Genomic DNA, 24615 nt, shown 5'->3' on the forward strand with positions numbered 1-24615 from the left:
TACAGGGACACGTGGTTGATAATACCCGTTCATTTGCTGATTGTTCTGAAACTGTTGGGGTTGGTGATAGACACCTTGGGGTTGCCTATAATTATTCTGACCTCCACGTGGTGGATAGGCCTGCTGTAAGAGGACCTTTGTCTTCAATTCCTTCGTTTTCTTTTCTGTCCTATCTTTCTCGTCTTTATCCCGATTTTCGTAATACTGTGCAGTAGCCAGTATTTGCGCTGAAGAAGAAACAGCCCAAGAACTCTCTGAATCTTTCAACTTTTTACACAGATCAGGGAGTAAATTCTGCACAAATTTATCCACAAATAACCGTTGGCCACCCTCAGTACTCATATCCTGCCCACTGTGATCAATAAACGTCTCTTCAAACCTGGTAAAGAAGTCTGACACCGTCTCATCCTTCTTCTGCTTGCATGCAGATAATTTGTCCCAGTTTACGCGCATCGCAGGCATTATTGTCTTCATATACGTGATAATTCTACCAGGCAGTTCAGCTACTAAAGGCTCCGGTTTCGCACCACCAGTTTGTCTAGCATCAGCAGCAACAATGTTAGCCCATGTGTCCCCTAGTTCTGCATCGTGATCTACATTACGGATTGACCCCCATAGAGGCTGTGGAACAACATTACCAAACAACATGTCTATGTCGGCCAGATTCATAACGCATGACCCTGCCGTCTGTGACAACTCTTTATAATAACCCGCTGGGTTTTTACGGGGATCAGGTAAGGACTGTTTAAGAGCTAACACCTCAGAGCGCTTCCACGGAACATGCACCCAAACACGCTGGAAGTGTGCTGCCACAGCGGGGGCACCACCGGCAGCTGCAACCGCTTCCTTCCATACCGGGGGAACTTCTCTCATAGGGTATTGTCGCGCTTTTACCTTTTTCCCCACAAGGACATCAGATTCAAACAACGACTGTTGACAATCATCATTCCTGAAGGACAATACAACCGCAACTGCTTTATCTATACCGCGGTCCACAATTATACCAGTTCCAAAATCAGACCTCACTCTACACAACTCCTGTGGGCTCGGATTTTTACCACTATCCTCCAATTCTTCACAGAGAATTTCACACATTTTCTCAAACACATATCTCTGTTTCGGGGCATCCCACTGATGGAAGACATTAACCACTGACTCCACATCATACAATGAAGGGAAAACAATCCATCTGCGCGCCATGCGATCTATTACCTTTTGCTCATCAGGGTTAGGCAACTGACTACGCAGTTGCTTACGCTGTAAACCAGGGGTCGCACCAGACGAATCAAAGAGAGGCGACATTAACGTAGTAACCACATTAGCTAAACGCTGTCGCGCCGAAGGAGAATTTGAGGCGAAAACAGGGGGAAAAACAGAGGGAAGAAAAGAGGATGTAGAAACAGGTACTGAAGTAGTGCAAGGAATAGTGTCAGAAGAGGCAGCTGCTGAATTAGGCAAAGTCGCAGGGAGCGCGGGGGCAGTCGGGAACACAGCTGGCGGTTGCGGCAAGGCTTGCAATATATTCACTGGAGGTGGCATATTCACAAGCTGGGGAGGCGCCATGGCATTTTGAGCATACGGGGGTGGCGAACTCAACAAATGTGACATCAAGGGATCTTTCTCCTTTTCTTCGGACTCATTCTGCTTAGAGTGTGGTAAAGCTGGGTAACATTTGTCGATGCCTAACTTGCGCTGCCTGTGCAATTGCTCACTCATCTGCTCCTCCTCATTATCTTTAAATTGTACAGCTGCTTGCATTACTGTCATACCTCTCTCTCTTTTATTCTTTTTCGCTAACTTAATTTCCTTTTGTTTGGCTTCCTTTCGCCATAAGCGGAAAGAGTCAAACATCGCCGGCCGGGCTTTCTTCTTAAACAATTTAATTTCCAAATTTTCTAAAATATCGGTATCGAAACTACCATTTTGGGGCCATTTTAAAACACCGTCTTTCCTAGTGTAGTGGATCCATACTTCGTTATATGCAATGGGGCCTACGCCATGCTTCACATAGAGCTCATAAGTTGGAGTTCCAACCGGAGGAACCGGACATGATTCCTCCAGCTGGAAATCCTTTCCGCTACCCAAACAGAATAATCTACCAAATATTCCAGAACCAGGCATCTTCGCCCACTAGTCTAGATCCCAAACATCAAAGGATTATCGATTACGATAGTCTCGTGAATACACGAGTCCTCTGGTTTTGGCGTTTGCAAACTCCAAATCACTAATTTCAAATGATCCCGAAGGATACCAAAACAAATGGGAGACGCTCCACTTATACTTAACTGAATATTGCTGATCAATGGCGTCACCAGAAGACTCTCTCGATTGTTTTGCTCTCTCAAACTCGTCAAGGGTCCAAAACAGGTCGATTAATCAGGGCAGCAGTCCTTCGTAGCCGTCGGGACGCGGAGAACCTCACAGAAAAGACTTTCGGACCACGTCGACATGCAGGGGTCGATGAAGTGGCGGCCTTCCTCCGGAATTTCCACACGAAGCTCCTCACGAACCTCTGGCTTGGACTGGTACCGCTGAAATCGTCCCGAGTTGGGCGCCAAACTGAAGTACTGGGTATTTTAGACCCAGCGGTGCAGGGGCACACACCCTATGACTTCTGGGTTTCACCCTGTTCCGGACCTACAGAAACACAGAGTCTTCTGGGTGAAGTCAAAGAATCGTTTATTGGCTGCAGACCAATGACAGGTATCCTAGAAGTACAACAGCGTGTATGTTCTCAGGAGACTGCTGAAAATCATAGAAACGGACTTCACTTTAAATAGGCCTTTTTCTGGCCTCAAGCCTACATTCCTAGGTTTTATGATACGGCCATATACAAGTATATATTACAAAGAAAAGACAGAGTCATGATGACCATCCCACATTCCAATTCGGCCAGCCCACAATGATTTACACAGTAAGGTTCAGATCCCACATTTGATGTTAGCAGACCCCCCAATAAACATGAGCATCTCCTGTTTTGGGAAACAAGTCATAAAGCAGGAACAAGCAGGTGTGGAAGAGATTAGCCGGAGGTTTCGGTAGAATGAAAGGGTTTTATGGTGGGTCAAGCCCTGATGCTAATCACAGGTGGACGGATGAAGGGGAGCTCGTGAGACCGGTTTGACCCGGGGCAGCAGAGCCAGCTGCCCAGGTCACAGAGAAGTCAGAGGAAAGCACATGTACTGTGAGGCCCGTGTTTGCTCCATTATAGCCTATGTGAGGGCAATGACAAGATGGCCACTGCTTCCAAAATGGAACCCGCGTAGTGAAGCGGAATAACGTGTACACAGTGCATTCATAACTAGAACGGTATATAAAACACTCGTACATGTCCCATTTACCATTTGCGGTTCGCTAGTATCGAGATAGACAGGGGTAGGGCCCTGTCCCCTACGCGGTCTCAGAGATTAAAGTACGACACTTCCACACCCTCCGCCTCCTACGTAACACCTTCAAATGGATCCCCCTCGAACACAGAAAGACCGTCACTCATGCCCTGGTCACCAGCAGGCTCGACTACGGCAACGCACTTTATGCCGGAATAAACAAAAACCTCACCCGCAAGCTACAGAACATCCAAAATGCCGCCGCAAGACTGGTCCTTAACCTGCCAAGACACTGCCACATCACTTAGCACCTGCGCACACTTCTCTGGCTCCATCGAAGCTAGAGTCACCTTCAAAATGCTAACCCACGCTCACAAGGCCCTCAACGACAATGGACCAGCATACCTGAATAGCTGACTCAAATTCCACGCACCCCAAAGGACCCTATGATCAGCCCAGCTCTCCTACACTGTGGTCCCCGTCACCAGAAAGACCAGATCGGGAGGCCGCTCCTTCTCCTTCCACGCGGCCAGAGCCTGGAACGACCTTCCGCTCCACCTCAAACAGATAACATCACTCCCCATCTTCGCAAGAAACCTCAAAACCTGGCTCTTTGACAGACCCCCTCCTTGATGGACTGGAACCTGTGACCCCCCCCCCCCCCCACACCCCCCAGCACCGTGAGACCGTTACGGGTGAGTAGTCACGCTTAACAAACATTTGATTTGATTTTGAATTGATAAGTCTGAATATTGCCAGCTGCTACATTGGGCAAAAGATAGCACCAGTGTTGTTTGTAAATTGTTTAACACAGATCAATCTCCACTTACCAAAGCCTGCAAGCAATTACACAGTGCCTGCTACCTGGTTGTCTTGCATGTCATGTCACAGTCAAGTTCGCAAGCATCAAATAACACAAAAGTTTTGTTGTCTCAATACAGAGAGCATGGCAAACAATGGTATTTGTGTTGGACTATGTTGAGCATCACAGAAATATGTAAAGGGTCTCTTTCTTGCACATTGTGTTGTCATGTGCCCATTTTACAATACAATTGCACGAATGGTAATACCCAACTTCTTTTTGTCTTACATGGCTCTGATTCAAGGGACCTGACCATGCAACAACAACTATTGTTGCATATGCTACATGTTACACATTACATGGCTCTCGCTTGTCGCAAAACCTAAAAGTCATGACACGGGCTACAAAACGTGTACATGCATGGTATTGTACAAAGTTCATCAAGGCATATAACCCCCCCTACTTGCTGCTGTCTGGCTCTCAACTGCCCATTGAGGTCCGGATAGGCTACTGCCAGGATGCAACGCATTAGGGGGGTCAGGGTGTGGCGTGAGCCCCTCCTGCCTGGAAGTGCCAGCCCTTCTGGACTCCAGCAATCTTATTCACCCAGCCTCTCAGGTCCTGTTGCCATTTGCGGCAGTGGGCACTGTGCTGACGTGTGACCCCCAGGGAACGTACCTCCCGGGCGAAGGTCCTCCACACGAAAACCTTCTGACTGGCGTTGACCTGTAAGGGTGACATGGTATCGGACACTTAATACACAAGCAAGATGTACATATCGAGGGTATTTGTCACATAGGTCAGGCATAGTTAGCGTAACAATATCCAAGTTAGCAGACTACAATTCTCAACGCTGCACTTGTTGTCAAACCTGTGATTTTAACATATTTCATGACACTTTCTCATTTCCTGTTGACACCACATTCTAACCTGACCTTGTTCTAAGTGACCATGCAACACCTCTCAGGTAGCATGAAATCTCATGACTACTAAGCTCAGCACACCTATGTCTTCGGTGGAAGGGAACAGTTGCATTTTGGCCCTGGACATACACCCAACTAGTATGGTAAATTACCAATGATTATACTGTGTAAATGACACATTGTTAATATGATCTGCACATGGCATGAATGGACATTATGACCCATACACCTGGTCAACTTCCTACATCTGACATGGGCATTGTGTAGCACTGTGATTTGCCATGTGAGGGCTTGTGACATGACTGATGTTACGCTGATATTGCAACATGTGTGTGGAGTTGTTGTTGTGACTGTATACGGTAACAACTTACCACATATCCAAATGAAATTTCACATTCACCATTGGAGTTAGTTTAGCTATGACTCCACAAGTAGTTGTACTTTGAAATATGACAGAAAACAAGACATCATTATGTCAAACTGATGTGTACATGCCTAACTAATACACTATACGAAGTTTGTGATTGATGATGAGATATTCACATGAGAACAGTGATATGAAGTCCAGAACAGTACTGACACAAATACAGCAGTGAACCTGTACATCACATTTCCAAACATGCCTTTAAACAACTGGCTACAGAGTCAGATGTTTGTCTCATTGCAACAATCTGCCCTATGCTCATGGTTAGCTGGCATTTAAAATACATATCCTGTCTGAATTGTTCTCACCTACTCCTCTGGTGTGCCATACAGTTGCTGGTACAGGGTAAGGACGGTGCCCAACAGCATCTACAGCTTCTCTGGCTGGAAGGTAGGGGCCCTGATCCCTGCACAGTGAGACACTGTAGCTCCCAGAGGATGTGAACAGCAGCAGAGAGATGGGGAGAACTGTAGAAGTGCAGGTTCTGAATGCAGGTGATCTGTGTAGCAAAATGAGAGGCTTACACCTAGGCCTGATAGGCGGTCTTCTGTGCATGCACTCAAAGGAATAGGTCCACGTCAGTCGCATTTTCCGAAGTCGTCTAATGCATTCAAATGCTTCCTGATACTCTGCCTACCACGCGCTTCAAAATAGCGGCCGGTCCGCGAGTAAGACTGCTACATTAGCAATGAAAGTTTACTGCGTCGGTCTTCACTGCAGGCGGACACAATCAGCGAGCTGCAACCCTCACCATAACAAGCTACAGCCTTGGTTTTGAACCACCTACCGCAACCTTTGAATGAAGTTTCGGTTGGGAAAAAAAAACTTCAAAAAGTTGATGGTTTGTACTACACCATGCCTGGATGCACTATATTGTGTGTTGAAGGAGCATACAAATCAAATGCCCGCATCCACATGAAGAAGTCACTGTGAGAGGACCATAAAACACAGTGCATTTTGTGATTTTCCACTTTCTCTCAGGCAGAATGCGGTCCATGTCCACTAACAGGTGTAAGTACGCCATATCACAGTGTTGGAAGCCACTGTCCCACAGTGTGCGATATGTGTTATGTCCAGGGGGAAAGGGTGTGTGTGTCTGATGTACAGTATCCTACGTTCCTAGACGGCCTTTACCCTAAAAATTCAAGCACCCTATAGACTCATTGAAGCTAAATGGGACATTGTAAGTGGTCTTTGTGTTCCATACTTAAGTGCACATCTGCATATTGAGGAAGATGTACATTGTCAATGGATTGTGTATGTCATTGTACGTGCAACACAGATATGACAGCATGACAGTGTATACCATGCAACATTTGTCCGCATGAAGGGCTGAGTGAAACTCAAGATTACTTTTTTGAAATGGCATTTCAATTGTAGCAGCAGTGCACGGCATGGCTTGGGGAACATTTAGAGTGACTGAGGGGGTGGGGCCTCAGAGCTACTTGAATAGCTGCCGTGACTTCTTTGGGTAAAGTCCGCATATCAGGTTGGATAGGTGACTAGTTACGACCAGCTGATATTCACACTTCAGCCCTTACCTACCTGCACAATGTAGGAGCCCGGGGGATTGCTACCACAGCCCCCAAGTTTCCTAAGGAGCGCTGAAAGTGCCTGTCATAGCTAATCCTCCTTCTGCGCTCTTGCTATTTTCTAACAGAAACAGCAAGGAAGCAGCAGATAGGCACAGGAGACGTGGGGTGGGACAGTCTCTGGAGTGAGGTTACTGCTTCCATGTTCGCGGCATGGCTGGAGGAAAATGGGGGTTTTGGGGGCAGCCGAACACAGTGAGGTCTGCCCCTGGGCCGATTGGTTGGGGGTGGGGCAGGCCGAGTAGCAGCCATTTTGTGGTTTTGGGCTACATTGGGAATAGCCCAATTGTAGCCCAATGTCATTTATAGCCCAAAGGGTATAAGGGTCTTGTTTGCGTCTCCCCAGCCAACATTTTAGGTTTGGTGACCTGGTGGCTGGGAGCGCTGTATTATTTAGCATTTTTCCTTCTTCTTAGGCAGGCCTTGTGAGTTGTAGGTGGTAGAGTAGTGGGTGAGAGTCCTTTGTCTGGCTACGTGATTGTGGTGTTAGCGGCTGTAGATTATTGGGTTGTGGAGGCGGCCCGTCTCCTCAGCCAGGCCGGCCAGCTCGACTTGCTCATGTCGGAGGCCTCGGGGAGCGAGCGCCCTGCGAGGCGCACGGCTGCTGGGGTAGCGCCGTGGTGCTGGCCTGCTCGCCCCCCCGGAAAGCGAGGAAGGGGCAGGTGAGTGCTGGGGGCTGCGTGGGGAGCGTGAGCAGCGTGGGTGCAGCCCCTTTACCCCGGTCTTTGTCGCGGGAGGGCGGGAGCATTTCTGCAGTGGTGGGAACCTCGGCGGGGGGCTTGGCGGGGGAGCGCGTCCTACGTTTCTCCGGCAGTGGTGACTGAAGCCTGGGCCGCTCTGATGTCAGGAGTGTGGCCCCGTGAGTGCAGCGGGCTGCGGAGACTTCCCCCTCGAGGGAGATGGTGAGGGAAGAGGGCGGGGACCGTCTGAGCCAACGTGCGCCAAAGCGCTCGGTGAGAAGGGGGAAGCAGGCGGGGGAGGGAGAAGGGGAACAGGGGGTTGGTAAGGCAGCCTTGCACCGGGGGGTGGTAAAAAAGGAAAAAAGGGGGTGAAGAGCCGATTAAGGGCCAAGTGGAAGACCCCCAGCAGCTGGGAGACGGCCCCTAGTTCGTGGAGGAGGGTAAAGGAGACATGGGGACTCAGGCTGAAGGGGGGCACAGCAGTATCAGTGCAGGGATGGAGGGGGAGAGGCCTGGGTGGTTGGAGGAGGACAGGGAGTATGGGGGAGGGGGTACCCCATTGATTTGGAGTTGGAAGGGAGTGTCAGGGATTGGGAGGGCTTGGATATTTTCTCCTCATGGAATTAGGAGGTGCTGGGGGTAGAGGGTGTAGGTCATGGGGAGGAATACATGGCGCGGGGGCCCTGGAGGGGTTTTTGGCCTGGGGACCGGGGCCACGCAAAGATCGGGTGGCAGTGGGGTAGTACAGAGGGTGGGGCCGATATTCATTTGCGGCGGTGGCAGGGCCCAGTGGGTTACGGGCTGTGGACCGGTGGATTGGGTTTGGAGTGACAGAGAGAGGGAGCAGGTGGTTGAAGGGGAAGCAGTGGATCTTAGCATGGTAGGGCAGGCGTGGGCGGCTAGCAATCTGGAAGCGGGCAGGAAGAGGAGTTGTGATGGGAGAGAGAAGAGGGGTAGGCCCAGCACACCTGACCATGCCTTTTTATTTCAGGCGGTGGAGCAACGGAGGGCGCCAGACTTGGCAGTGCTGGGAGCGGCTCATTGGCGCAGAGTAGAAGGGAGGGTGGAGCCTCATGCGGCGTACCCAGTACCAGCGAGGGGTCATGGCGCAGCTAGCATAAGTAGGCCTGGGACGGGCTCGCTGGCCCCAACACCCACTGGGCCTCAACTGTCCGGGGACACCGTGGATGGAGGAGCTACGAGGACAGACATCTGAGTGGTGTTAGGAGGGTGCAGTCTGCACCTCCGGCTGAGAAAGTCTGTGGTTCCAGGGAGGAGGAACTAGATTATGATGAGGATAGCATGCTGTGGGTAGTGTTTTTCAGGGGTCACAACGCCAGGCTGCGCCGACGGGTCGGACATCGCGTTGGGAGAAGTGGTCAGCCCCCTTGGCAAGACGGCCGGAAGGACGAAGGGCGTAATTATTAGATTCAGGTAAAAGTTTGCAACCTATAATGGTGTCGGTGGGTGTGGGAGGGGGAGACAAGGAGGGGGGTAAAGGGGGTAGGTTGCAGAAGGGTAAGTATGTGCAGGATGTGGGAGTCGGTACAGATGACTCAGGTAGGGGGTCAGGGGGTGGCGAAGGGGTGTGTGGGCACAGAGGACACAGGTAAGGCGTCCGGGAACACAGGGGACAGTGCGAGTGATAAAAAAAGGGACAGTGGAAATACCGGAAGTGGAGCCCGAGACCAAATTAGAAAGTAACGAATTAAAGATAAAATGGTTGCCGTACATTGGCGTCACTAAGCCCTTGGGTGCGCATTTAATGCTGGCAACTAAAGAACGGATATGGAAGGGTGAATATGTGGAGATGCTTAAGCTTCCGCACGGAGAAGTTAGGGCAAAAGAAGGGTCCAACGAGGAGGAGTACGAATTGGCCAAGAGGCCGAAAATACCGCTCACAATAGAGAATTGGACAGCGGCATTTTTAATATATGCGAGTGTGTACTGCAAAAAATACCCGGAAAGGTGTGTGGCCATGTTCAAGTACATGGATGTGATCAGGAAGGCCCAGATAACAGGGGGTGGGTATGCATGGGCCCAGTATGATGAGGAATTTAGAGCACGCATGGCGTGGGACGCAGAGGCCAAATGGGGTGAATTGGATAGAAACTTATGGCAACATACGATGGGGCTGTCTTGAGCGGGGAAAACTATATTCACGGCCAGCGGCCTCCCGCTCGTGTATCGGCCCTTCTGGGGGTGCCCCACCCAGGGAGGGGTGGGTGGCACAGGAAGAGGACAGCCTGGAAGAAAACAGGTCTGCTGGGATTTCAACAAGGGACTGTGAACTCGGGAGTACTGCAGGTTCAGGAGCAACAAGGGACCCAGCAGTTGGAGGCAGGGGGGTTTAGGACGGGGAACAGCAGCAGCAGCCTTTCTCGGGCAGGCGAGGGGCTAAGGAGCCTGGGCCAAAAGGCTTGTACTCTGGTTAAAACAGACAAATTGATTGCAGCCCTGCAGAGTTATAGTAACACCGAGGCTGCGGACCGATTGCGGACGGGATTTCAGGAAGGTTTTCGGCTGGGGTATGGGGGACCTAGGACAAGATGATGGGCAGACAATTTAAAGTCAGGAGAAATTGGATAAAGAGGTGCGGGAGGGCCGCATGTCAGGACCCTTTGAGGACTAGCCACTAAAAGAGTTGATTGTGTCACCCATCGGAGTGGTGCCGAAGAAGGAACAAGGGCAGTTCCATTTAATACAACATTTGTTGTGGCCCAAAGGGGGCTCGGTGAAAGATTTCATCTATGAAAGCAAAGCTACTGTGTCCTATTCATCAGTTGACATGGCCATGTCACTGGTAGTGACCGCGGGTGCAATGCCGATGATGGCAAAGTGCGACATAAAGTCAGATTTCCAGTTGCTTCCAGTCCACCCGGATGATTGGGATCTTCAAGGGTATCCATTTCAATGGTAAATGGTATGTGGACATAGCATTACTAATGGGTTGTTCTATGTCTTGCGCACTTTTTGAGTGCTTCAGCACGTTCCTGCAATGGTTGTTTTCAGAAAGGACGGGTCACCAAGGAGTAACACACTACCTGGATGACTTTTTCTTTGTGGGCACCTCTGACTCCACGGACTGCCATAAGGCGCTGGACAGTTTCAATGAGATCATGAGGGAACTTGGGGTGCCGTTGGCATTGGAAAAGACTATGGGGCCCTGCACAGCACTGTCCTTTTTGGGCATTAAGTTGGACTCTCAATTGATGGAGGCACGCCTTCCAGAGGACAAAAAACAGGTCACGGTGAAAGAGATTCAGGTGCTTTTGGGCCACCTTACCTTTGCTTTTAGAGTGGTGAGAGTCAGACGGACATTTTGCAGGTGACTGAGCAGGGCATTAGCAGGACATAGACCTCCTCATCATCATGTGCGGCGGTCTGCAGGTGTGAGAGAAGACTTGCGAATGTGGCAGTTTTTCTTGCAGAGCTTCAATGGCATTCCCTTGATGCAGGAGGGTGACATGGTTTGGGATGTCCAGATTTTCTCCAATGCAGCAGGGAGCAAGGGCTTTGGACTCTACTGGCAAGGGAAATGGTGTGCAGAGCAGTGGCCACCTGAGTGGGTGGGGGGTAAGAGCATAGCCTTTTTAGAATTTTTCCCTCTGGTGGTGGCAGTCATACTATGGGGTGAGCAGTTGGCACACAGGAAGGTAACTTTCAGAATTGACAACATGGAGGTGGTGGAAGTGGTGAACCGCCAGTCGGCCAGGGACGAACAAATTTTGAAATTAGAGGGTGTTTGTGTTGGGCTGCTTACATCATGATATTGCCTTTCGAGCAGCGCATGTGCCAGTAGTGGACAATGACATAGCGGATGCTTTGTCTCGTTCACAGTGGGGAAGATTCCGTGGGCTAGCCAAGGATGCAGATAGGACCCTGACTAGCATGCTGCAGCATATGTGGTACACAGGCAACACAGGATGTTGCAGCTGGTTTTGGGGTCTCTTGCTCAATCCACGAAGACAGCGTATATGACAGGATAGGAGGAATTTTTTCGCTCAGGTGCAAGACGGCAGGACTCACAGGCACGTCGAAGGGAGGACATGATACAGTTCATTCTGGATCTTATTGATAAAGGACTTTCTAAGGTTACAATTGCGGGCAAACAGGCGGGGATTGCATTCGTGGGGAAATTGTTGTGGGGTTTAGGGGTGGGCGGAATTTGCGTAATCGCGTTACGCAAATCTCCGCGAAACGGTAAAAAATCTCCGCGAACATGCAGAAATTCCGCGAACACGCGGAATTGCATGTTCGCGATGCTTTTTTCCTGTTCACAGTTGCTGTTTGCGTGCTCGAGGAGAAATATCTCGCGAACACGCATTTTGAGAACGTGAACAAGAAAAAATTTCGCGAAGTCGCGGAAAGCAGAATTTTGGGCAATTTCACGTTCTCCGCGGAACGCGAAATTACCGAAATTCCGCAAATTCCGCGAGCGGAACAGAATTTACCACCCAGGCCTAGTGGGGTTATGCACCATCCGCAGGAGAAATCAGAACGCGGATGCTGGAGGGCTGGGCCCTAGAATGTGGACATGCAAGCAGGGTTAGGAACCCCATGCCTTGGGATTTATTGGGGAGAGTTCTTCAGACTTTGCCAGGGTAATGTACCGATGGATATGAGGTGTGTCTTTTCTCCACTCTGATGGTGTGGATGTTTTTGGTGGGCTTTTCGGGTCTCAGAACTGCTAGGAATGAAATCGGGGGAAGGGCTTCGATGGAGTGAGGTGTCCCCTTACAGGGATAGGATGTGCATTTGGCTGCGGAAATCTAAAACAGATCAGAGGGGAGGGGGTAAATAGGTGTCCTTGCAGGCTGCCGAACCGCAGCTGACTTGCCTGTGTAGGTGGGAAGCGAGGTGGAGGAACCTTGCTCCCAGCTCGGTTGGTTTAGTTTTTGGACATGCTAATGGGTGGAAAGCAACAGCTTATCAGCTTTTAGCAGTTTTGAGGAAAGCACTCGTGGAGCTGTGGATTGATGGCAAGGGTTTTGGGGCACATTCATTCAGGATTGGGGCAGCATCAGGTGCAAATAACAGGGACTTGGGGTGAGGGGACATCAAGAAGGTGGGTAGATGGTCTTCGGATTGCTACCAGCGATATGTGTGCAGCGCATCGGGGGGATGTAGCGCGAATCTGTTGTTTCTCCTGCTCATTCAATTTTCTCGTTTCAGGTTCAGTGATGGGTCCACTCACCAGGGAGATGTCTATTTGGATTGTAGGACATTCCTTTGTGAAGTGGGCACAGGTCCAGGCCCACGCCAGTTATTTTGGGGAAAATCTGGGGTTTAATAAAGATTTGTTTAAAGTTTATTGGAGGGGCAGGGGGGGCATGCGATGGTAGGTGCCCCGACGTGCTGGTGATCCATCTTGGGGAGAATGACATGGTCAGGGAAACAGGTTTGGCTCTAATGAGGAGCATGAAGCTGGATTTGTCTTTGCTAAAAGAGCAGTGTTCGAGTTGCGCTGTCATTTGGACTGAATTTGTTCCTGGTAGGGTCTGGAGAGGAGCGGTTAATCCGTGGGCTGTAGACAATGCCAGGAGAAAACTCAACACTGAGATGGTGCATTTTTGTCGGCATCTGGGTTTTTCTAGGATTGCGCATAGAGACATTAAGAGGATACACCGGGTTTCTTCAGGGGAGATGGAGTGCATTTGTCCAGGATGGGTATGGATTTGTACTTACAGAAAATCAGGGAGGTCCTGGCCAGGCTTTTGAATGTGCAACGACCCTAAAGAGTCATACCTAAGAGGCAGAGGGGGCAGGAAAATGGGGAGGCTGCATTTCTGCCTACTCTCCCACCTTTTCCTGGGTGGCAGGGTTTGTTGAAAGTTGGCCAAGATTGGCTGAAGTTTTTAGTTAAGTGTTGGTAGTTTGTAAGCAGGGGCAGGGAAAGGGTAACCAGGTAGGCTAAGTTTAGAATAGATGTTTGTTAGTTACAGTTGCACAAAGGCAGGTAGGGGTTTGGGCCATTGGAGGATAGGATTTGTAAATGCAATATTGTGCAAGATTGTGTAATATGGTTGTTATGTAATGTTATTTTGTATTCGGCAGGGTGGGGGATTTGATGTGGGGATCGTAGGGGTAGGGGGGAACAAGGGGTCAGGTTATTTATGTATAGTGAGGTTTTAGTTTTGTAAGGCAGTTACCAGTGTTAATAAATTGTGATATACACCTGTTTCAATAAAGCGGCCTTGTACACACACAAAAATTGGTCTCGGTTTGGCTTACCCCCTCCCTCCCAAGTCTCGAGTGTTTGGAGTCTGCCAGTGCTGAGATGACGGAGCGGTCAGTGAGTGTTTTAACTTTTAGTCACACGGGGTGAAGTAGGGCCTTTGAATCAATTTCAGGCCCTCTGACAACAGCCTCGTCAATCACTACCCGGGATTTATAGACGAATATCTGTTGTGACTGACTGTCACAGGCCTACTGACAGTTTGAAGGCTCAGGTCTGATAACATTCTGTTGGAACTCAGAACATGATTCACCTTTCAAACACACCACTCAGATACAGGCTTCAGAAATTCTTAGTTCTCCCTGGTGTTAGAAGGGTAAAGATGCTTGAAATGTGACTGCCTGTTACCCCGCCATAGCAGCATTTGTTAAAAGATGCAGGCCTGCATGTAACTGGCCTCGTCCCAGCCCAAGCCGTCTTTTAGATGTAAAGTCCTGAATCATGTGATTCCACTTCTGCTGTAACCTAGTGTCTTGAGGTATGTAACTCTATCTCAGCCCGCCTGATAAGAGCCACCCATATGGCATGTGACTGATTTTCTCTGGCCCTACAGCCTGATAGGTGAAATACAAGATGCGCCTGCCCGCCGGTACTTCAGTTATCACCACAGTCAGCTATTCCAGCCTAAGTTCCGCACATCACACAGCACAGCTTTTCATCAGGAACTGTACCCACTGGGCTAGCCCTCAGCTGCTGTGTATTCAATGGCACTGTCTCTCCCTTGCCCTCAAGCTGACTTCCTTCTGAGGTGAATGAAATGAGGACCATCCGTTACATCCGTAGTTGGAACAAAGTATCTTCGGGTTCGTAGTTGGCACAGGCACCAGTTGTAAATCTGGTGTGGAGTCGGAGTCGAGGGGTGCACCTTTTACATCTTTTTTTTGCAGTGTTATTGATTGACAGGGCCGGACTGGCCGTAGCGGGCACCTGGCAATCCCCCGGTGCCCTGCATGGGTGGGACCGGTTTTGGGCCCCTGGCGGCCGTTTTTGATAAAGGGCCATTTTTGCAGCATAGCTGCAAAATTAGCCCTGCACCAAAATCAGCCGAAAAATGGCCCTGGCAAAGAGCTCGGCTGCACCCCCAAGCCCGGTGGGGGAGGCGGACGAGCACTATGCCAGGGCCGGTTTTGGTTCCCAGTCTGGTCCTGTTCATTGACAGTCAACATTTGAAGAATAAAAGGCTGAGCTAGCTCTTTCTTCATTCGAACCTGTGTTGCAGGGGTTTTTAGGGGTTTAGTTTATTGTGGGACACCCCCGCGCCGCACGGCACGGCCACCAGCTGCTGCGTGTGCCCCTTGCCGCCCTCTGCCTCGCTGCCGCCTCGTTTGCCGGCTGCCGCCGCTGCGAGTGGCTTTCCTTGTTTTGACGATTCTTTGTGCTTGTTTGGGCTAAACTTGTTTTTCTCCCTGTTTTAGCGTTCATTTTTGCCTGTTTGTACTGTATTTTAATTTTTGTTCCGTGTTGCCCTCCTCCTTGTTGCCCGCCTACCTCGACGCCCCCCGCCCTCCCTTCCCGCCACCGCCGCTTGTCCCCGCCCCTTTTTGCCTTCTGTAACCCTCCCCGCTCCCGCCTCCCAGCTGCTCCGCCCACCCGCGCACTTGGCCTTAAATGGCGACCGTGCGACGCAGGTGAGTGTGACCCACTTGTGGGACACCCCCGCGCCGCACGGCCACCAGCTGCTGCGTGTGCCCCTTGCCGCCCTCTGCCTCGCTGCCGCCTCGTTTGCCGGCTGCCGCCGCTGCGAGTGGCTTTCCTTGTTTTGACGATTCTTTGTGCTTGTTTGGGCTAAACTTGTTTTTCTCCCTGTTTTAGCGTTCATTTTTGCCTGTTTGTACTGTATTTTAATTTTTGTTCCGTGTTGCCCTCCTTCCTTGTTGCCCGCCTACCTCGACGCCCCCCGCCCTCCCTTCCCGCCACCGCCGCTTGTCCCCGCCCCTTTTTGCCTTCTGTAACCCTCCCCGCTCCCGCCTCCCAGCTGCTCCGCCCACCCGCGCACTTGGCCTTAAATGGCGACTGTGCGACGCAGGTGAGTGTGACCCACTTGTGGGACACCCCCGCGCCGCACGGCCACCAGCTGCTGCGTGTGCCCCTTGCCGCCCTCTGCCTCGCTGCCGCCTCGTTTGCCGGCTGCCGCCGCTGCGAGTGGCTTTCCTTGTTTTGACGATTCTTTGTGCTTGTTTGGGCTAAACTTGTTTTTCTCCCTGTTTTAGCGTTCATTTTTGCCTGTTTGTACTGTATTTTAATTTTTGTTCCGTGTTGCCCTCCTTCCTTGCTGCCCGCCTACCTCGACGCCCCCCGCCCTCCCTTCCCGCCACCGCCGCTTATCCCCGCCCCTTTTTGCCTTCTGTAACCCTCCCCGCTCCCGCCTCCCAGCTGCTCCGCCCACCCGCGCACTTGGCCTTAAATGGCGACCGTGCGACGCAGGTGAGTGTGACCCACTTGTGGGACACCCCCGCGCCGCACGGCCACCAGCTGCTGCGTGTGCCCCTTGCCGCCCTCTGCCTCGCTGCCGCCTCGTTTGCCGGCTGCCGCCGCTGCGAGTGGCTTTCCTTGTTTTGACGATTCTTTGTGCTTGTTTGGGCTAAACTTGTTTTTCTCCCTGTTTTAGCGTTCATTTTTGCCTGTTTGTACTGTATTTTAATTTTTGTTCCGTGTTGCCCTCCTTCCTTGTTGCCCGCCTACCTCGACGCCCCCCGCCCTCCCTTCCCGCCACCGCCGCTTGTCCCCGCCCCTTTTTGCCTTCTGTAACCCTCCCCGCTCCCGCCTCCCAGCTGCTCCGCCCACCCGCGCACTTGGCCTTAAATGGCGACCGTGCGACGCAGGTGAGTGTGACCCACTTGTGGGACACCCCCGTGCCGCACGGCCACCAGCTGCTGCGTGTGCCCCTTGCCGCCCTCTGCCTCGCTGCCGCCTCGTTTGCCGGCTGCCGCCGCTGCGAGTGGCTTTCCTTGTTTTGACGATTCTTTGTGCTTGTTTGGGCTAAACTTGTTTTTCTCCCTGTTTTAGCGTTCATTTTTGCCTGTTTGTACTGTATTTTAATTTTTGTTCCGTGTTGCCCTCCTTCCTTGTTGCCCGCCTACCTCGACGCCCCCCGCCCTCCCTTCCCGCCACCGCCGCTTGTCCCCGCCCCTTTTTGCCTTCTGTAATTCTCCCCGCTCCCGCCTCCCAGCTGCTCCGCCCACCCGCGCACTTCGCCTTAAATGGCGACCGTGCGAACGCGCAGCGGTCACGCGCAGCGGGCGCGCCGATTGTGCGCCGAAGGCGCGCCAAAGGTAAGCCCGTCTGCGCCCGTCCGCGACCGGATCGCGACCAGCGCCAGGACCCCTGGCCCCCGAAGACCCCGACCGACCCGCCTGACGTACTCCGCCGCCACCCTCATCGCACTCAACACCGGCCGACACCCAGAATGCCATCAAGCCACTCCACGAAGTACCCACGGACCTTTCAGCTGCCACGCCTGCAAATTCACCTGCATCCGGACCTGCCTCACACCAGCACCCGCCAAGTCGAACACCAGCAGCACCCACCTCAAGTGCATCCTGCTCAACACCCGCTCCATCCACAGACACGCCATCGAACTCTGGAACCTCCTAGACGCCACAGCCCCTGACGTTGCCTTCCTCACGGAGACCTGGATGAACGCCTCTTCAGCTCCCGACATCGCCATCGCTATCCCAGAGGGCTACAAGATCGTTCGGAAGGACCGAAACGCCAACCAGATGGGAGGAGGCATCGCCATCATCCACAGGAACACCATCCGTCTCACGACCAGCACCGACAACACCCTGACCAGCGCCGAACACCTGCATTTCCAGATCCACACCAACCCCAACACCACCCTCAGAGGCACCCTGATCTACCGACCCCCTGGACCACGCACACAATTCAGCGAGGACATCGCCGACTTCGTCAGCCCGCATGCCCTCCCCTCCGCTGACTACATCCTCCTGGGAGACCTCAACTTCCATCTGGAGAACAACAACGACCACAACACCAGCACCCTGCTCGACAACCTCGCCAACCTGGGACTCAAGCAACTGGTGTCCACCCCCACCCACCTCGCCGGACACACACTCGACGCCGTCTTCTCATCCAGCACAGACATCGACTTCAGCCACGCCACAGAGCTTCAATGGACGGACCACAGCTGCGTCCACTTCACCTTCAAGAGAACGACGACCCACCAACACCAGCAACAGGCAGCCCGCAGAAGCTGGAACAAGATCACAGCAGACCAGCTCGCCACCTCCCTGAGCCAACACCCTCCTGCCAGCTCAGCGAACCCCAGCCAGGCCGCCGACAACCTCACGAAGTGGATCAGCAGCTGCGCGGACGAACTCGCCCCGCTGAGGACCCCGCCTAGCAGACCCGGCAGCAAGAAGGCCCCATGGTTCACCGACGAACTCAAGAGCTCCAAGAAGAACTGCCGAGCCCTCGAGAAAGTCTGGAAAAGGGAACCGACACCGGACAATAGGACCTCCTACAAACTTGCCACCCGGAAACACCACCAGCTGATCCGCACCGCCAAGAAAACAGCATTCAAGGACCGGCTGGACAACAACGCACACAACTGCAAGGAACTCTTCAACATCGTGAAAGAGCTTTCCAACCCCAGCGCAGGAAACACCGACATCACCCCATCGCAAGACCTCTGCAACTCCCTCGCCTCACACTTCCACAGCAAGATCACGGACATACACAGCAGTTTCAACAACAAACCAACGCACACCACGGCCGACCAGCCACCCCCCCCCACCACCACCCTCCACGCCTGGACCCAGATCAGCACCGAAGACACCATCCGCACGATGAACTCCATCCACTCCGGATCACCGACCGACCCCTGCCCTCACCACGTCTTCAACAAGGCCGACGCTGTCATCGCACCCCACCTGCGTGACATCATCAACACCTCCTTCGACACCGCCATCTTCCCTGAAAGCTGGAAACACGCCGAACTCAGCGCTCTACTCAAGAAACCAACAGCGGACCCCACCGACCTCAAGAATTACCGCCCCATCTCGCTTCTCCCGTTTCCAGCCAAGGTCATCGAGAAGACAGTCAACAAGCAGATGGCCGCCTTCCTCGAGACGAACGGATCCCTCGACCCCTCACAGTCCGGCTTCCGAGCCAAACACAGCACCGAGACCGCCCTCATCGCCGCCACCGATGACATCCGAGCCCTGATGGACAACGGAGAAACAGCGGCCCTCATCCTCCTAGACCTCTCCGCGGCATTCGACACGGTCTGCCACCGCACCCTAGTACGGCGCCTCAGCAACATCGGAATCCAGGACAAGGCGCTGGAATGGATCATCTCCTTCCTCGACGGAAGAACACAGAGAGTCCGCCTACCACCGTACAAGTCAGAGGCCTCCGAAGTCATCTGCGGCGTCCCCCAAGGATCGTCCCTGAGCCCCACCCTCTTCAACGTCTACATGAGCCCCCTCGCGGCCATCGTACGCAAACACCACCTCAGCATAATCTCCTACGCCGACGACACCCAGCTGATCCTCTCCCTGACCAACGACCCCGCCGCCGCCAGAGCCAACCTGCACGAAGGGATGAAAGAGGTAGCCGTGTGGATGACGACCAGCCGCCTGAAACTGAACTCGGACAAGACGGAGGTCCTCATCCTGGGCTCCTCACCCTCCGCCTGGGACGACTCCTGGTGGCCTCCCGCCCTGGGCACCGCACCCAAACCGACAGACCATGCACGAAACCTGGGCTTCATCCTGGACTCCTCCCTCTCCATGACCAGACAAGTCAACAGCGTCTCCTCGGCGTGCTTCAACATCCTACGCATGCTACGGAAGATCTTCTGGTGGATCCCCACAGAGACCAGGAAGACCGTCACCCAGGCCCTCGTCACCAGCCGACTGGACTACGGCAACGCCCTCTACGCCGGGACCACCGTCAAGCTCCAGAAGAGACTCCAGCGGATCCAAAACGCCTCAGCCAGACTCATCCTCGACATCCCACGATCCAGCCACATCTCCGGACATCTGAGAGACCTTCACTGGCTCCCCGTCAACAAGAGAATCACCTTCCGCCTCCTCACCCACGCACACAAAGCCCTACACGACCAAGGCCCGAGCTACCTCAACAGCCGAGTCAACTTCTACGCACCCAAACGCCACCTCCGATCAGCCAACCACGCCCTCGCCGCCGTCCCCCGCATCCGAAGAACGACTACAGGGGGAAGGTCCTTCTCCCACCTGGCCGCCAAGACCTGGAACTCCCTCCCGTCCGACCTGCGCCTGACCCAAGACCACCTCTCCTTCAGGAAGAAGCTGAAGACCTGGCTGTTCGAGCAGTAGCGGCACCCCCCCCCCCCCCAGCGCCTTGAGACCCTACGGGTATGTAGCACGCTTTATAAGTGTCATGATTGATTGATTGATTGAATAAAAACTCACAACATTTAATAACATGATTTCATTGCTAAAAATTTAGGTTTAAACAACCAATTAAAAGGAAAATGTCAGCTTATTTAAGGTCTTTAAAAAATTTTTAAAAGTCTTAGTTGGAATCTATTAGTGTCCCGTTTTTTCTTTGAGTCTGGCCGCAACTATTTCAAAATATTTTGTTGTTCTGCAATTTAATTGAGTTTCGTGGGGTTAAAACACAGCAACACGGCCTGTCTGCAGCTTGTTATCCTCCTCTGATTCCAAAGAATCCGGAGCAGGGAACGCCTTATATCTAAAAGGTTTTTACAAATGCAGATGATGTGTATTAGATCCTCCTTGCCGGAGAGGCATAGTCTGCAAAGATTTTTTGTTTGATCCCTCTTCCAGGGTGCTAAATGTGGCGTTATGGGTATGTTTCCTAGGCGGAGGTTAAGGAACTTGTTTTTTGTTTTATGTGTGAGACCCGTTGTTAGGTACTGTTGTGGTTTGAGAGTTGTGTAGTCTTTCAAAACTCCCCAACCATGCTCTCTCTTGGCTAAAGTTGCCTTGTCCTCTTTCAATGAGGTCGCCTTGGTAACTTTTGTTACCACTCTTTTGAAGGTTCCTGCATCTGTTGGAGATTCCCACAGTTCTGTTAGGCCCAGGATGTCCAATGATTCCATTAAATAGGTCCTTGCTGGGGATTTGTCTCGTTTTATCAGTTCAATCCAGAGATGTGCGTTTAGTGTTCCTTGTTCAGCTTTTCTTATTTTCCACCAGCTTTTTATGTAGGCGCCTCTTCTCTCCACTGTTTGTTTTTGTAAGCCGAACTCTAGGCGAATTTGAGCTGGTGACGAGTAACTTGTAAGGTGGAATATTGCCCTGAATGCATGACTGATGGTGTTATCCAATGTTGTTGCGTCTTTGCCTTGCATAGATTCAAAGCCATAGGTAAGCATTGGTTGTAAGCGAGCTTTTATTACCTGCAAGAGAGGGCCAAGGGTCCGGTCTGGAAAGGCTTTCTGGAGTGGCTTTATCGACATGGAAAAGGTTGTGCCCTTCCGACGAATGGCTTCTAATTGTTGTTTAAAGGAGCCGTTGCAGTCTAATATGATGCCTAAATATTTGTAGGATAGTACCTGCTCTAGTTTCTGACTATCCAAACGCCATTGACATTTCCTTTTTTTATGATAATTTATTGTCATTGTTTTGGTTTTGTTTAGGTTGATTGTTAATGAATTTACTTTCGAGAATTCGTTTGTTTTGTCTAAAAGATGTTGAAGGCCAACAGGGGATCGGCTGATGAGGACCAAATCGTCGGCGTAAAGGAGGTTAGACAATAATGTGTCGCCCAGCCGTGGTGCATGAGATGTAATTGTTATAAGCTCTCTTGGAAGATCTGCTAAAAAGAGGTTAAATAACATAGGGGCCAAGACGCGGCCTTGTTTCAGTCCCTTGTTGGTCTGTATTTTTCTTGAAAGAAACCTCCCGGAACCTAATTTGATCTTGACCCAGGTGTTGGTGTGGAGCGCTACCAGCTGCTGTAAAAGCGGTCCTGGAATTCCCCATTTGTCCAATTTCTGCCAAAGCTTGTGCCGGTCCACATTGTCGAAGGCGGCGGAGTAATCGATGAAGCTTAGAAATAAGGAGGTTTTGGTGGTTTTCGCCGCTTTTATCAAAAGGGTTAGCGCCATGATATTTGTTGTAGTTCCATGGCCGCTTCGGAACCCGGTTTGGGTAACTGTGATGATGTTTTTTTCTGTTGCCCAAGCCGTTAAGTCCTCCAAAATTAGGCCCGCATAGTATTTTGCCTCGGTGTCGATTAGAGCTATGAGGCGATAGCTTCTAGGGTCATTCCTGGCCCCCTTTTTGTAGATCGGATTTATGATTGATCCTTTCCAGGATGGTGGAATTATAGTTGTTATTCTAATTTCACAGAAGACTGGTGCTAGAATTTTGCTCCAAAATGCTGCGTCACTTTTGTACAATATTGGCGGTATCCCGTTTGGACCGGGGGCTCCCTCTGTTTTACCTTTGGATATTTGGGATATAATTCTGTCCGCTATTTCTGAGTAATAGGATTCCTCCTTATACTCTGTTAGATCAGATGGTGATGGTTGTTCTCTGAACTCCTTTTGTACTTGGTGGTGAGTTGACTTATTCATGTAAGGTGAATTTCCTGCTTTATTGGTTGTGCTGACTTTTTCTAGGTTCAGATACGTGTCATCGGACCGATCATCGCCGATGGAGGTCTCCTCTTCCAATGCAACTGTATTGAAATGTGCTTCTAGAAAGTTGGCCCAGTCAGATTCTGATATGTTAGAGTCTATTCCTTTGTGGCCTGGGTGCTGAAGGTTATGAATTATTTTCCAGAAGTTAGAGCTGTTCTTTTGTTTAGAACTGTGGGCGATTTTTACCCAGAGGTCCTCATTCAGTTGTCTTTTCCTTTCCCAGGTTTTCTTTTTTAATTGGGCTTTTTGAGTGTGAAGCTCCTGTTGTAGAGTGTCGGTATTGGGGTCTTTCCGGAGCCGCTTGAGGATCTTTGTTATACCTCGTTTTATGTTTTTTATCTCTGGCGTTGTTATTTTGCCGAAAATAGACCATGAGGTGTGTCCTTTGTGGGTTTTTAGTTCAGTCCCATGTTTAGCTCCCAGTGTCTGTGTGAAGTTTGCCCAGATGTTGGTCAAGTTAAGAAGTGGGCTGGGTGTTTGGTGTATGATGGCTTTTGCGCTGGCTGCTAACTTCTCAATATCTGACGTTTTACACTTTATTCGTCTGTAGTTTGCTGTGTAATCTAAGCCAGTTTGGCTTTTTTGCACCTCTGCTTTGTTTTCGCAAGTCAAGCTCAGATTGGCTTCCAAAGGTAAGTGGTCACTTTGAGAGCCTTCCCCTATCCTAAACTTGCTTATTTTCTCGTAGAGTGGAAGAGTCACCAACATATAGTCTAGATATGAGGTGGTTGTTGAAGAGAAGAATGTTGGTGCCGGTGGAGTGTCCTCTTCTTGGCGACCGTTGAGTACTCTCAAATTTAGCTGCTCTAGGTCTTTCAGCAGTTGGGAAGCTGTTTTTGTAGGTTTGCTTTGGGTCGGGAAAGATTGGCTTGGAATTTCCCAAACTTTATCCATTTCCTTGGTCATATCGTCTGTTGTTTTGTCGCCAAAGAGGTGTAGGTTAAAGTCGCATGCTATAAACGTCTTTTCCATGTCCCTTTCTTCCATTAATTTTGTTAGTACTTTGACGAGTTCCGTTGAACCGGATTGTCTGTGCTTTGGGTGTATATATAAATTGACGATGTATAGCTCTTTGATGGTTGTGTTGGATGTAAGTGTTAATGATAATACCTGTATCGCATTTGGTGGAGTTAGGTTTATTGTAAGTGTTTCTATTTCACCTATTGTTGTTATTGAAGCGAATATTGCCAGTCCTCCTGCCCTGTGTCCGAATGGGGAACTACTGATTGCCGGGTTTGATCGACTTGTGTAGCCTTGTAGTGATATTTCATTTGTCTCCCATGTTTCCTGTAGGAGTATCAGGTCGAAGGTATTAAAGTAATTTATTATTTCGGGGTCCTCTAGTTTATCCATGAGACCGTTTATGTTCCAGCTGCAAATTTTGAGATTAGATCTTGAGGTGTCTCCTGAATTGGTAGTTGATGCTGGTGCTGTATGTCAATTTATGGTCCGTGTTATGGTTGTTCTGCGTAGAGCTAGTTGATTAGGGCTTAGTCGTTGAGGATTAGTTTGGTGGTTTCCCACTCCCGGCGATCGACTGAGGGCCCCTTTCAAAATCGATTTGACATTTTGATGGCGATCCCGGTAGTTTTCTTCAAGTAGCGGAGTAGGATACGCTGGCCTTTTTACTGCTTGGAGTTTAATTCCCCAGTGGGAGAATCTGCTTGTTTCCTGCATGATTTGGTTTGCAACATTGTTGGTTGTCCAGAAGGTCTTCGTTATTTCATTTCCATTGGGCGATTGGGCTGGATGGAATTCGATGGCGAGCAGGTCGAGGGTGTTTATTTTTTCTAATTTGTCGATTGAATTAATTAACTTCAGTATATTGCCCCTGTTTAGGGTGTCTGCTCTTCCTCTAGATTTAAATTCGGGTATGAAAAGTATTGTATCTGATTCGGATTCGCTTGGGAACCTCGATTCCTGGTGTAATTGTTGATTAGTTGTGTTGTTCTGTTGTAAGCTCTGGGTATTGGATAATGTTGAACTATGGATTATACTTGCGCTATGTTTTAA

Source organism: Triturus cristatus, chromosome 3_2, assembly GCF_964204655.1.
Source record: "Triturus cristatus chromosome 3_2, aTriCri1.1, whole genome shotgun sequence".
NCBI lineage: Eukaryota > Metazoa > Chordata > Amphibia > Caudata > Salamandridae > Triturus > Triturus cristatus.